Source organism: Rattus norvegicus, chromosome 16 (genome assembly GCF_021556685.1).
Source record: "Rattus norvegicus strain SHRSP/BbbUtx chromosome 16, alternate assembly SHRSP_T2T, whole genome shotgun sequence".
NCBI classification, from domain to species: Eukaryota; Metazoa; Chordata; class Mammalia; order Rodentia; family Muridae; genus Rattus; species Rattus norvegicus.
Window position 1 is genome coordinate 36,892,582 of NC_141549.1, and position 14,045 is coordinate 36,906,626.

A 14,045-nucleotide genomic window follows, 5' to 3' on the forward strand; every position below is an offset into this window, starting at 1 on the left:
TATTCATTCTAGGGATCTGAACTCAGCTCTCCATGTCTGTGCAGTAAGAGCTTTACAGTCAGACTCATCTCCCCGATGTACACAATTAACCTTGATTATAAGAATTTCCTTTCCCATTACATTGCTTGCCCTTTTAATAAAAGCAGTATATCACAAATGTATAGGTAATTTATGAATCACAATCCCAGTCAGTTTATCTGTGTGTCAGTTTACGTGCTTTGCAAGACACTTGATTGACAATTCCTGCTATATGGTAAATTTGAAATGTAGAAACAAGTAGTACTTTTTAAAAAAATTATTTTTGCTTTATATCCTGTCCACAGTTTCTAATGCCTCCTCTCCTCACAGTCCTTCCCCTATCTCCTCTCCCCATTCACTCCTCCTGTTCTCTTAACATGAATTTCTTACAATATTGTATAAATTACAAGTGAATAGTTTTTAAAAATAAAATTTTGAAACTGTAGCTCTGTTTTTGATAGATCATGTAGATTATGTCAAAGGATATCACCATTATATTAATAAGTATTTCTGTGACTGAACACAGATGGGCTTTCATTAATATTTTTCATATTTCCTTAAACAATATTTATATATGTAAAACAATTTTTGTAGCATTAAATGTACTATGAAGCATTTTATTATTTTGATGGTATATAAATTCAATCATTTTGATTTAATTTTATTTTTCTGTTAGTGTATAAAAGTGAAATTTATTTTTGCATATTAATCAGATAGTGACATACTTTAATAAGTTCAAAGTTGTGTTTTACTGAAATCAAATACAAAACTGCGGTAAAACACATAATTTTAAAATGTCTAAACAATGTTTAATATTTAAATTATCTTCCTATCTCGACCAGTAATATTAGGTTTATTTGCAGTAAAAATATCAAAACTAGAGAGTTACCTGGAGCCTCCACAGTTTCGGTTTCTCAGGCTTGGCACAGAGGAGCAAGCTCGTGTGTATCACCCGCGTGGCCTTTCCTGGGTGCTAAGAGCAGGGACAGCGAGGGTGACTTAACCGGAGTTTGAGCGCAGTCCATTTCTGTTGTCCAAATAGCCGTGACCCACTCTAATAAGGGCCCTTCCAATGGACTCTCTGCCACAGTCAAGAACAAGATCTCATCGAAGTGTGACTAACAGGCTGAGGAAGATGTGCGCAACTGGGTAGAAGAGGTGACAGGCATGGGAGTTGGGACCAACTTCCAGCTGGGGCTGAAGGACAGCATCATCTTCTGTGAACTCATAAACAAGCTACAGCCAGGCTCTGTGAGGAAAGTCAATGAGTCCTCACTAAACTCGTCGCAGTTGGAGGATATCGGCAACTTCATTAAAGCCATCCAGGCTTACGGTATGAAGTCCCGTGATATATTTGAAGCAAACGACCTTTTTGAGAATGGCAACATGACCCATGTTCAGACAACGCTGGTGGCTCTTCCAGGTCTGGCAAAAATAAAAGGATTCCATACAACCATTGACATTGTCATTAAGTATATAGAAAAACAAACAATACGTTTTGATGAAGATATATGAAAGGCTGACCAAAGTATAACTGGGTTACAGATGGGAACCAACAAATGTGCCAGCCAGGTGTGACAGCCTATGGGACTCAAAGGCATCTTTATGATCCCAAAATACAGACTGACAAACCCTTTGACCAGACCTCCACTAGCCTGCAGATGGGCACCAACAAAGGAGCCAGACAGGATGTTACTAGAAGAGACATCTCTGTGACCAGAAGCTAACATTTCATCCAATGGACAACTCGAGCATTTCTCTACAGAGGGGCACCAACGAAGTTGCTTCCTAAAAAGGATTGAGCGTGTATGGGCTGGGGCATTAAGCACTGTGCCACACCCACAGAACCTGTCATTCACAATGGAAGCCAGGGCACAGGAACAAATTGGTTGGAAATCAGTTATAGCGATTATCAGGCAGAATACCCTGGTGAATATCATGGCAAGTACCCAGAGGACTACCATCGAAAGTACCAATGTGGTGATGGCCAGGGCATTGATTTCTAGAGTAACACATAAGAATTCAGTATTTAGTCCATTGCTTTATTCAGTGAGATCCAAGCTGGCCTGGAATAATTCTTTTTGGTTGTTGTTGTTTTATTGGATAATTTTTAATTTATTTACATTTCAAATGTTATCCCCTGTCCTGGTTTCCTGTCCACATAAACTCCCTATTCCACCCCGTTTCCCCATTTTCTATGAGGGTGTTCCCCCTACCCATCCATCCACCCCTACCCATCCCTCCGTGCTGACATTCCCCTATGCTGATGGGTCCAGTCTTGGCAGAACAAAGGACTTCTCCTCCCATTGGTGCCCAACAAAGCCATCCACTGCTACATATGCAGCTGGAGCCATGGGTCTGTCCATGTGTATTCTTTGGATGGTGGTTTAGTCCCTCAGAGCTCTGATTCATTGGCATTGGTGTCCTTATGGGTTTGCAAAACCCTTCAGCTCCTTCAGTGGATACCCCATCCTCAGTTCAATGGTTGGCTGCCAGCATTCGCCTCTGTATTTGTCATGCTCTGGCAAAGCCTCTCAGGAGACAGCTATATCAGGCTCCTGTCAGCATGTACTTTTTGACATCAGCAATATTGTCTTGGTTTGGTGGCTGTATGTGTATGGGATGGATCCCCAGGTAGGGCAGTCCCTGAATGGCCTTTCTTACAGTATACTCCAAACTTTGTCTCTGTATTTCCTCCTATAAATACTTTTGTTCCCCTTTTAGGAAGAACTGAAGCATCTGCACGTTGGTTGTCTGTCTTAAACTTCATGTAGTCTGTGGATTGTATCTCAGGTAACCAGAGCTTTTTGGCTAATATACACTTATCAGTGAGTGCAAACCATGTATGATTTTTGTTTTTCTGGGTTTTTTGTATGTGATTAAGTTGCCTCACTCAGAATATTTTCTAGTTCCATCCATTTGCCTATGAATTTTATGAAGCCCTTGTTTTTAATAGCTGAGTAGTACTCCATTGTGTAGATGTACCATATTTTCTGTATCCATTCCTCTGTTGAAGGCCATCTGTGTTCTTTCCAGCTTCTGCCTATTATAAATAAGGCTGCTATGAACATGCTATAACATGCTCCCTTGTTATACATTGGAGCAACTTTTGGGTATATGCCCAGGAGTGGTATAGCTGAGTCCTCAGGTAGTACTACTATATCCAATTTTCCAAGGAACCTCCAGACTGTTTTCCAGAGTGGTTCTGCCAGCTTGTAATCCCCCCAATAATGGAGAAGTGTTCCTCTTTTTCCCTATCCTTGTGAGCATCTGTTGTCATCAGAATTTTTGATCTTAGCCATTCTGACTGGTGTAAGGTAATATCTCAGGGTTGTTTTGATTTGCATTTCCCTGATGACTAACAGTGTTAAACATGTCTTTATGTACTTCTCAACCATTTCATATTCCTCAGTTGACAATTCTTTATCTCTGTACTCCATTTTTAAAAGGGTTATTTGATTCTCAGAAGTCTAACTTCTTGAGTTCTTTGTATATATTGGGTATTAGCCCTCTATCAGATATAGGATTGGCAAAGATCTTTTCCCAATCTTTTGGTTACCATGCTGTCCTCATGACAGTGTCTTTGCCTTACAGAAACTTTGCAATTTTATGAAGTCCCATTTGTCTATTCTTGATCTCAGAGCATAAGCCATTTGTGTTCTGTTCAGGAAATTTTCCCAAGTGCCCATGTGTTTGAGGCTCTTTCCCAAATTTTCTTCTATTAGTTTGAGTATATCTGATTTGATGTTGAAGTCCTTGATCCACTTCAAGTTAAGGTTTTTACAGGGCAATAAAAATGGACCAATTGTATTCTTTTACATGCTGACCTCCAGATGAACTAGGACCATTTGTTGAAAATGCCCTTTTTTTCCCCACTGTATGTTTTCAGCTACTTTGCCAAAAATCAAGTGACTATAGGTGTGTGGGTTCATTTCTGGATCTTCAATTCTATTCCATTGATCTATTTGCCTGTCTCTGTACCAATTCTATACAGTTTTTACCACTATTGTTCTGTAATACTGCTTGAGGTAGGGGATGGTAATTCCACCAGAATTTCTAATATTCTTGAGGATAGTTTAGCTATCCTGGGTTTTTTGTTATTCCAAATGAATTTGCAAATTGCTCTTTCTAACTCTATTAAGAGTTGAGTTGGAATTTCGATGGGGATTGCATTGAATCTGTAGATTGCTTTGGGCTAGATGGTCATTTTTACTATATTAATTCTGCCAATCCATGAGCTTGGGAGATTTTTTCATCTTCTGAGATCTTCAATTTCTTTTTTCAGAGACTTGATGTTCTTGTCATACAGATCTTCCACTTGTTTGGTTAGAATCACACCAGGATATTTTATATTATTTCTGACTATTGTGAATAGTGTAGTTTCTTTCTCACTTTTTTATCCTTTGAGTAGAGGAAGGCTACTGATTTGTTTGAGTTAATTTTATACCCAGTCACTTTGCTGAAGTTGTTGATTAGGCTTAGTAGTTCTCTGTCCAGAGGACTCCAGGTGGATTTCTCTTGTGCCAGGAATGTGAGGAGAAGTGGTGATCTCACCTGAGCTCTCAGGATTGTCTGCACTTCTCAGAGTCCAGCTCTTTCCCCATGAGATCTGTGTACAGAAAGCTGTGTAACAGGGCCAGCTCTAGGTGCAGGCCTCTTTGAGTAATTCTTATGGAGACTTCCTAAATACTATTAGGCTTATTGTGCCTTTAATGAATGCCTTACATACACATTCCTTTCTTCTTTTTATGCCTCATCCCAGAATAGCTGCCTTCTAGTGCTGTAGGAAGGAAACCCTACAGCATAACCAGTAACTCCCATCAGTAAGAAATAAAAAGGAACTCTGTGCAATGACAGCCAGCTCTTTTGTTGAAGATCTTTGCTTCTCTTTTTTAACACTTACATGTAAACTGGTATTTTCAAACAATAGGAAACTATTTGTTTTTATTTTTTACAGTTTAGAATGTATCTGGCTTGTATATGGAAGACTAAAAAGTTGATCTGCTAAATGTCTTCTTTACCAATTAAATCTAATATGCAGCTTTAGGACCTGACACATGGATGTTTCATTATTGTCTGCTGAGTTTTAAATAAAGTCATGATCAGTGTGCATGTCTAAAAAAATATCAAAAATATATTTTGGTGCTATTTTTCCATTCTAAGATGATTTCTGTCCCAACTTATAGCAACATTAAGCACTAACATTTACCTCTTCAACACACACACTCACACATACACTCACACACACACATACACAAACAAACACACTCAGAGACAGAGAGACAGAGAGACAGAGAGAGACAGAGAGACAGAGAGAGATAGAGAGAGAAAAATCACACACTGGCCTCAACTACCTTCATATCCAACAGCAACACAAAGCCCAAAAATGTATATAAACATTGAAGAGACAGCCATGATTATTAATGTGAGTTATTTTTCTAAATTAATCCTCAAACATTTCTGTGTCATAAGTAGGTCCAGTGATGTCTACGTCAATACACTGCAGTTTTAGTTTTAATTCACCTACATTTTGAACACAGAACCTACAGTTAATTCTTTGTTTGATAGAATGACTGTTATTTCTTTGCTTTAGGAAAATCAGACTGTGCATATTTAATCAAACGGCAACAACAGCAACAACAATAACAGCAGCAGCAGCAGCAGCAACAACCAGAAAACAATTCCACTTAAGAAAATTCCCAGTCCCTCATCTTATATATAGATGATTTTGTTTCACATCGTTAGTACAAAAATGTTTGTGTGCATTTTTTTAATCTCCCAGGGAAATTAAAATCCTATACATCTTTCAGAATCTCTAATTTTCATGTCTAGGTTTGTTTCCAGAGGTTTTTGTATTGAATATACCTAATATTATTAGTAAGTTTGTCATAGAATCTGAAAGCTATCAAATTTGAATAATCTTATATCGGTTACTTATTAATATTCTGATTTATGTATTTAATTTGTGCAAGACCTCTTTTCTTTCCTTATAATTCATAAGTTTGAAGTTATAATTATTTTTATACTCATTATATTTAGGAAATAATTTATTTTTGCTCTCAACTGTTTACTATTAAAATCAAAACAAAACCAATCAACATGATTATAATTATTATTAAAAGAGAAAGATAAAAGTAATAATAAAAATTTAAAGAATTCAACAAATAGAAAATAATTTATGCTTTATTATTTTCCATAGATTAGAGTGCTTTCCTAGAGGTATGTAAAATTAAAATAATGGATGTAAAATGATAGTTTATTTTCACTTTATACTATAACACCCAACATTTACATAATCCTTGTAAAGGAAATAAAAGGGAAGCTAGTATAAAGAAATGCTGAGAGAATATCTCTGAGAAATGATTCTGACATTGATACCAAAGGCTGTCAGCCACTAAAGTCTGATTAAACATATTAGGTCAAGCACTGATTTATTAGTCATATTACAAGGGAGATGACATATTGAAAATCTTTACCACTGGCTTCCTGTCAGTAGTGAAAAATTTTACATTAACATGATATCAACCTCTCCATTCCAGGAGTTATTTATCATATAGAATAGATTGAAGTGGTGACCAGATGACCAGCACAGTAGATTGATTTTGACATGAAATAGTCTGGATAAAAAGTGAAGCAGACAAGAAAGTGGATTGATACCTAAGCTGAAGCCTGAGTCTAGAAAGGAGGAATTTTTATCCACTTACAAAGAAATAAGTAGAAGGAGCCCTTTGAAAACCAAAATATAATATTGTCCAGTCAATGTGCAGCACATGGTTAGTCACCAACTGAGGCAAGTAAGGAGTTGACAGTGTCGGAAGCTCTGCTATTCAACCCAAGTATAAGCAGCATATCCACAAGCTATGATGTATGTAGACATCAGTGGGCAAAGATACTTAGAGAAAGAACTGTTTCTAATTGGTTTGTAAAATAAAAAACAAAACAAACAAAACAAAACAAAAATCTCTCTGTACTTGTTCCCAAGGGTCCTGTTATCATCTGTAACTATCGTGGATAACCTTTAGGAAAAGTTTATTACTTAAACCAAGAGACTGTGAATTAGCAGATTTCCGGACCAGAAGGCAGATGTAGAGCTACTCTATGATTCAGTAATAAAGATGGTGAATTTCCAAGTTGTCTGGCTTCTTTCTGCCATCCTGACCTGAGATAGACGCCAGGCAGTTTAAAACACAGATTTAGGAGGCTTATTCTCTCACAGGAAGGCCTGTTGCTAATGGACAGACTCAATACGTTTAAGGACTTGTGTACAACAGTTTTGAGTCTATTGACCATCCTGCTTTTCCTCAAGCTAATCAATCTGAAATTAGAGAAGAAAGGCTCTGAAGATTTTAAAAATACCAGCTCTCAAGGAAAGTTCATGTTTTTTACTGGTGGATTCTCCTTTCTGCTTTGTGGAGGGTGTTTCTCTTTGCATGTGTGCTGAGTGTGTGCATATTCTTGTCCCTAATAAAAGCTGATCTTTACCCACTGAATTTGTCAGCTCTTGGTTCACGTCTGGGACGTTTTCCCCTGCTGCCTGTCACCATGAACTTTTTCCTGTCTTTTAATTCTTTAACTGGCAGAGAATATGAACATGATCAATATGTCTAAATCATAATACTACAGGATCTTTCCCAGGTATTGAAATCTCAAGCTTTACATTTACTATATAACTTCTTTTTCATAGGCACCCTCTTCTCTCTTCTCTCTTGTCAATCTTGAGCTCATTCTCGCTTTACATGGGACCCTGTTTCCTTCTCCCTAATCACAATGTAAATGGAATTTGTTTTCTTTCGAAAACTAATTGTTACACTTTAGGCCACACTCCCATACTCAGATTTGAATCAAGCCTCTCTTCCCTGTTCTCTACGCCCACTTTCCACTTCTTCATAGTCTAATTCTCTACTGTAGTTTGAACGGGAAATCTCTCTCACAGGCTCGTGTGCTTTGAATATTCAGCTCTTAAGTTAGTTGTACTGTTTTGTTCCCCGCTGTTTGTTTTTGTTTTGTTTTAATTTTATTTAATCTTTTCTTTCACACTCCAGATTTTATCCCCCCTCCTGGTCCACACTTCCTGTTCTACTTCCATACCTCTACTCCCTCTCTCCACGAGGATGTCCCCAGTCCCCATTCCTTACTTTACCAGACCTCCCCACTCTCTGGGGCCTCCAGTCTCTTGAGGGTTAGGTGCATCTTCTCTGCCTGAAGTCAGACGTCTGTCCTCTGCTCTTAATCTGTTGGGGCCTCTTATCAGCTGATGTATGCTGCCCGATTGGTGGTCCAGTGTCTGAGAGATCTCATGGGTCCAGGTTAATTGAGACTGCTGATCCTCCTACAGGGTCACTCTCCTCTTCAGCTTCTTCCAGCTTTTCCCTAATTCAACCACAGGGATCAGAAGCTTCTGTCCATTGGTTGGATGTAAATATTTGAATCTGACTCAGCTGCTTGTTGGGTCTTTTGGAGGTCAGTCATGATAGGTCCCTGTTTGTGAGCACATCAAAGCATCAGTAATAATGTCAGGACTTGGGGTCTTTCCAAATTGGATCCCACTTTGGGCCTCTCACTAGACCTCATTTTCCTCAAGCTCTTTTCCACTTTTGTCGTTACAGTTCTTTCAGACAGTAACTATTATGGGTCAGAGTATTTGACCCATCCCTCACTTCTGCTGAACATGGCTTCTACAAGTTCCCTCTCTCCATTGTAGGGCATTTCATCGAAGGTCCCTTTGAGTCCGGAGAGTCTCTCAACTCCCAGGTCCCTGGTACATTCTGGAGAGTCCCTCCACTCCTCTCTCCCAAGGTTGCCTATTTGTATTCTTTCTACTGGCTCTCAGGATGTTAGTCCTTTTCCTCCACCCAATACTTGATAATGTTTCTCCCTTCCACTCCCTGACCCCTTTTCCACCCATTACCCTCCCTCCCTCCCCTTTCCTAGGATTCTTTTCTTCTTTTTCCCAAATGGGATTGAGGCATTCACACTTGGGCCCTTCTGCTTGCTAAACTTTTGAGTTCTGTGGACTCTATCCTGGGTATTCTGTATGTTTTTTTTTTGCTAATATCCATTTATTAGTGAGTACATACTATGCATGTCTTTTTGAGTCTGAGTTACCTCCCTCAGGATGATATTTTCTAGTTCCACCCATTTGCTTGCAAAACTCATGATGCCCTTCTTCTTAATAGCTGAGTAGTATTCCATTATGTAAATGAACCACATTTTCTGTATCCATTCTTCTGTTGTGGATTGTTTCTGGTTTTTGTTTATCACAAACAAGAACAAGGCTGTTATGAACATAGTGGAACATGTACTCTGTCGCATGATGGGGCTTCGTTTGGTTATATGCCCAAGAGTGGTATAGCTGTATCTTCAGGTAAATCTATTTCCAATTTTCTGAAGAATCTCCTGGTTGTTTTCCAGAGTGGTTGTACCGGTTTGTAATCACACCAGCAATGCAGGAGTGTTCCTCTTTCTCTACATCTTTGCCAAAATGTGCTGTTACCTGAAATTTTGATCTTAGCCATCTGATAGGTTTAGGTTGGAATCTCAGGGTGATTTTATTTGCATTTCCTTGATCACTAAGGACTTTGAAATTTTCTTTAAGTGCTTCTCAGCCATTCGAGATTCCTCTGCTGTGAATTCTCCTTTTATTCTGATTGGGTGGTTTGGTTGGTTGGTTTTTGGTGGTTAGCTTCTTCAGATACATATATATATATATATATATATATATATATATATATATATATATGATATATTGGATATTATCCCTCTATCAGAAGTGGGGCTAATGACTTTTTCCCCCTGTCTCTAGGTTGTCAATTTGTCCTATTGACAGTATCATTTGCCTTACAGAAGCTTTCCAGTTTTATGAGGTTTCATTTATTAATTCTTGGTCTTATAGCATGAGCCACTAGAGATCTGCTTAGGAAACCCCCCGCCCCTTGCCCAGTGTCAATGAGTTCAAGGCTCTTTCCCACTTTCTCTTGAATTAGATTCAGTGTATCTGGCTTTATGTTGAGGTCCTTGATCTACTTGGACTCGAGCTTTGGGCAAGCTGCTGTAAACCACTGAACCGTCTCTCCAACTCCTAATTGTACTGTTTTAAGAGGTTAAGATAAAGGCTGGCTAGCATAGGCCACTGGGGCAAGGCTTAGTAGTCATGCCTGATGGCATCACATACATTCTGAGGTCTCTGCTTCCTGATTGGTTATGATGGGAAGGAGCTACAAGTTCCTACTACTATGGATCAAATCCCATGTTATGTTAAACTCTTTATGCTAAGATGAACTTCACCTTACTTAAATGGCTCCTGTCATGTAATTGTCACAGAGACATAGGATCAGCAAATCTACTTTAATACAAATAAATATCAATAACATGTTTTATTTAACATAAGAAAACAAAACCCCTCCTTTCCTTTTATTTCTTTTCTTCCTGCAATGCCTCTATTCAATAATTTTATTTCAGGCATGATAACATTTTACTTCCAGAATAAAATTCTGAGTTTACATGGTACATATGCTTTCTGAAATAGCTCCCAATGCAAGGTTATTTTGATGCTTTGTTTAAACCATTCTATGACACTCATTGACAGTTCCCACATTACCAGTTTGTTATTTCTGCCAAAGTAAAGGCGCTTTAAACTTAAAATCAAACCTGGATATTATTCTATGCTTTCAATGACTACCTTATTAATTATAACTTAGAAACTCTCATTCCTAATGACCATGTATGAGACAAGCAAAAAGTAGAGCTTCTATTCCCTTAACCGAAACAGAAAGATTTTCAACACTATCTAGCATTAACGACTATAACATTCTCAGACTTGTAGCTGGTCAGGTATATGCATATATGATGTGGGACTACTACTATTTTTTCTTAGAAGGGGAAGAAATACTCACAAGTGGAAATATGGAGACAAAGTATGGAGCAGAGACTGAAGGAAAGGCCATCCAGAGACTGCCCCACCTGGGGATACATCCCATATACAGTCACCAAACTCAGACACTATTGCGTATGCCACAAAGTGCATGCTGACAGGAGTCTGGCATAGCTGTCTCCTGAGCGGCTCCGCCAGAGCCACACAAATACAGAGGCAGATGCTCGGAGCCAACCATTGAACTGAGAATGGGGTCCACAATGTAGGTGTTAGAGAAAGGACTGAAGGAGCTGAAGGGGTTTGCAACCCATGAGATAAACAACAATATCAACCAAAACAGTGTAGGGGAATGTCAGGGCAGGAAGTCAGGAGGGAGTGAGTGGGTGCATGGGTGCATGGAGGAGCACCCTCCTAGAAGTAGAGGGAGGGGAATGGGATACAGGATTTCTGGATGGGAAACTGGGAAAGGTGAAAAATTTGAAATGTAAATAAAAAATATCCAATAAAAGAAAAGAAAAAAGAAAACATTCAATACCTTTTAAAAGGAGATACTTAGCGTCTCTGTCCTTGTCTAGCCTATAGTTCCCCTCTTTACCATGAGGAAAATCTAGTCCTCACCTTTACCAAAATCTTTTTAACTAAGATAGATGAACAGTCCTTAGCCGTTCATATTCTCTGTCATCTTAAAGACTAAGTTATAGTTTCACATACCCAGAGATTTCTCTTCTTCTGCTACCCCTTTTGTGGCTTACTCAGCTCCACCTTATGAGACGACTGTGCCCTTCTTTCATTTTCCTTCATTTTCCCCTGGTCTTTTGCCATGATCTTTCTTTCTTTTGTCTTTTATCTTTCATGGATTTCATAGAATAATTTCATACTTCTCTGACCATTACCTTAGTTTTGATTTCTCGTCTTAACTTCTCATGAAGATCCTACCAAGGGGATTCAGAGGACCATAAGCAGCTGACTAGGATGCACGAATGAAGTAATCCCAGAGGAAACCCAAATGTGTGTGGAGGGCTCATTGCACTCAGTGCCCATTCAGGCAGATTCTTCCTGTATCAGTGAAAAACATAGCCATATCATTGCTCACATCAGCCCACATGCATACAACTGGCAGTGTGCTAAGAGCTATTCAGGAAATAACAGCATCAATCAATTCAATTTACCTTGGCAGGGCACATAATTAATATCCTCCTTTTTGCAAAGGGAGGAGCTACCCCTGACAGTGGTTTCCCAAAATCATTTCTCTAGTAAGTGGATGTCCATTTATTTTATACAGTTTTACATCCAGCAGACTGTTTTGAAAATCTGTTCTGATCCTACTTAGTATGGCACGTTAATGTCACAAGGGCAATTATACAAAAGTGGTACAGTTTATTTTCCTACCTCAAAATAACAAATCATTTGTGGATGTCACAAAGTGACATTTTTCCTATTAAATTTTTAAAACAAACTTCTTAATTTCTATCTACCTGAATTTCTTCCATATCAATTGACTCACTATAGCTATCATAGCCAGAAACCTAGCCCATGATCGTTATTATTCCTTTTCCAGCTCAGTACACTGGCCTCTCAATCAATTTTCAGTGCCATAAGTGCTTATACATTTGACTATATACTTGTATAAAATATTCACCTAAATAGAGAACCAAGCTTACAATACTTTGAAGTCTGCAGTATAAATAGATTAGGCAACAACTTTGAAATCTTATGCAGAAATTGGATTTTACAAACAGAAAGATTTTAGTGTTTAAAATTTTTTTACCCTCAATATTTGGACATTTTCATTAGTTTCATCAAATTAATTATTTGAATCGTAACAATAGTGAAGTAAAATACTGTAAAAGTAACTTTGACTTCTGTCAATTCATTTTCTGATTGTCTCTTTGTCTGCCCTTCAATTAGATGTCATTTTAAAACATGGCTGTCTCCTTCTATGAAGTAACATTACTTTCATTATATGGGATTAAAGGTATATACTCAGTATCTGTATTCCAGCTAGAGAGAACAAAGGGTTTCAACAAGTCTGTAGCTTAGCCAGGATTCACAGACCTCAAAGGTCTTTGAATACAATCTCTTGCCAAAACAGCCAAGTTTCTGGACTGAAATTCCTGTACAAAAATACTTGTACTTACTTAGATATACTATTTAAAGAAGCAATCATTCCATAGTACATATCTTTGATATTAGAAATTGTTCAACAATATAACTTTCTTGTCTAAGCACAAGAAAAGTATCTGATATAGAACCACTTTGCTTTTTAATTTTTCCTTGATATAATTTAAATATCTATGTAAATAGTCCAGGTTTTATTTTTATCAATTGCCGCATATTGTATATAATCTTTTAATTATATTAATGCTTTAACGTGAAAAATTATTAAATGACTTGAAATTTAAAATTCCCACAAAAACGAAAACAAAAATTTAGGACATAAGACAAGTCGCTGGTTAGTGTGTTAACAAAAGGAAGTTAGTAAATAGTAGGTGATAAGCATTTTCAGTTTCCACATGTGCACACACACTGTAGACTGAAATGTTTGCCAAGAATTGCATCTGAGCTAAACAAGCACAGACTTTAGGTTTCATTATTTGCTCAATTGTACAGTAAGATTTGCACAGCCTAAGTATTGCCTATGTGTAATTTAGACATTATTTCAAGTAAACAGAAAATTGTCTCCAAATACCATTTAAACACTGCATTAGTTTATATGATGAAACTAAACATCTACAAGTTTGGGTGTCCACAGAGATGCTGTCCTCAGTCTTCTGTGAAAACTAAAGGTGAGAAAGATTTTTAAAAAAAATCATTAGCAATCAGGGTTAACACATAAAAGAATGCAACTCCAATTTCATCTTTAAGCGACTGTATGTACGCACTATCATTAGCTAAATAAATGCAAAAAATGTAAGCTCTGAGAAGGATAAATCTTTATTTTGTAAAAATCAACAATAACAAATTCAAATCATGTTTTGTCCCCCTCATTTTATTAGTATATCCATTATGAAAATAATTTAATATACATGAGAAACACAAACATTTGCAGAGTGGTTATGTTTTGGGAATATAGTCGTTTTTAAAATGCAAATTTTAAATGGCATGTCTAAATAATTGACTTGAAAAGTAGGAAATTATCCAAATGGAATCTTGACTA

At 37.6% G+C, this 14,045-nt stretch overlaps 1 protein-coding gene and 1 pseudogene; both read left to right on the forward strand.

Moving 5' to 3' along the window:
- Positions 1-14,045, forward strand: part of Erich1 (glutamate-rich 1) — a gene marked incomplete at its 5' end in the record, with an annotated part of 52,793,804 nt that overhangs the window by 6,022,022 nt on the left and 46,757,737 nt on the right.
- Positions 1,063-2,024, forward strand: Cnn3-ps2 (calponin 3, pseudogene 2; annotated as a pseudogene).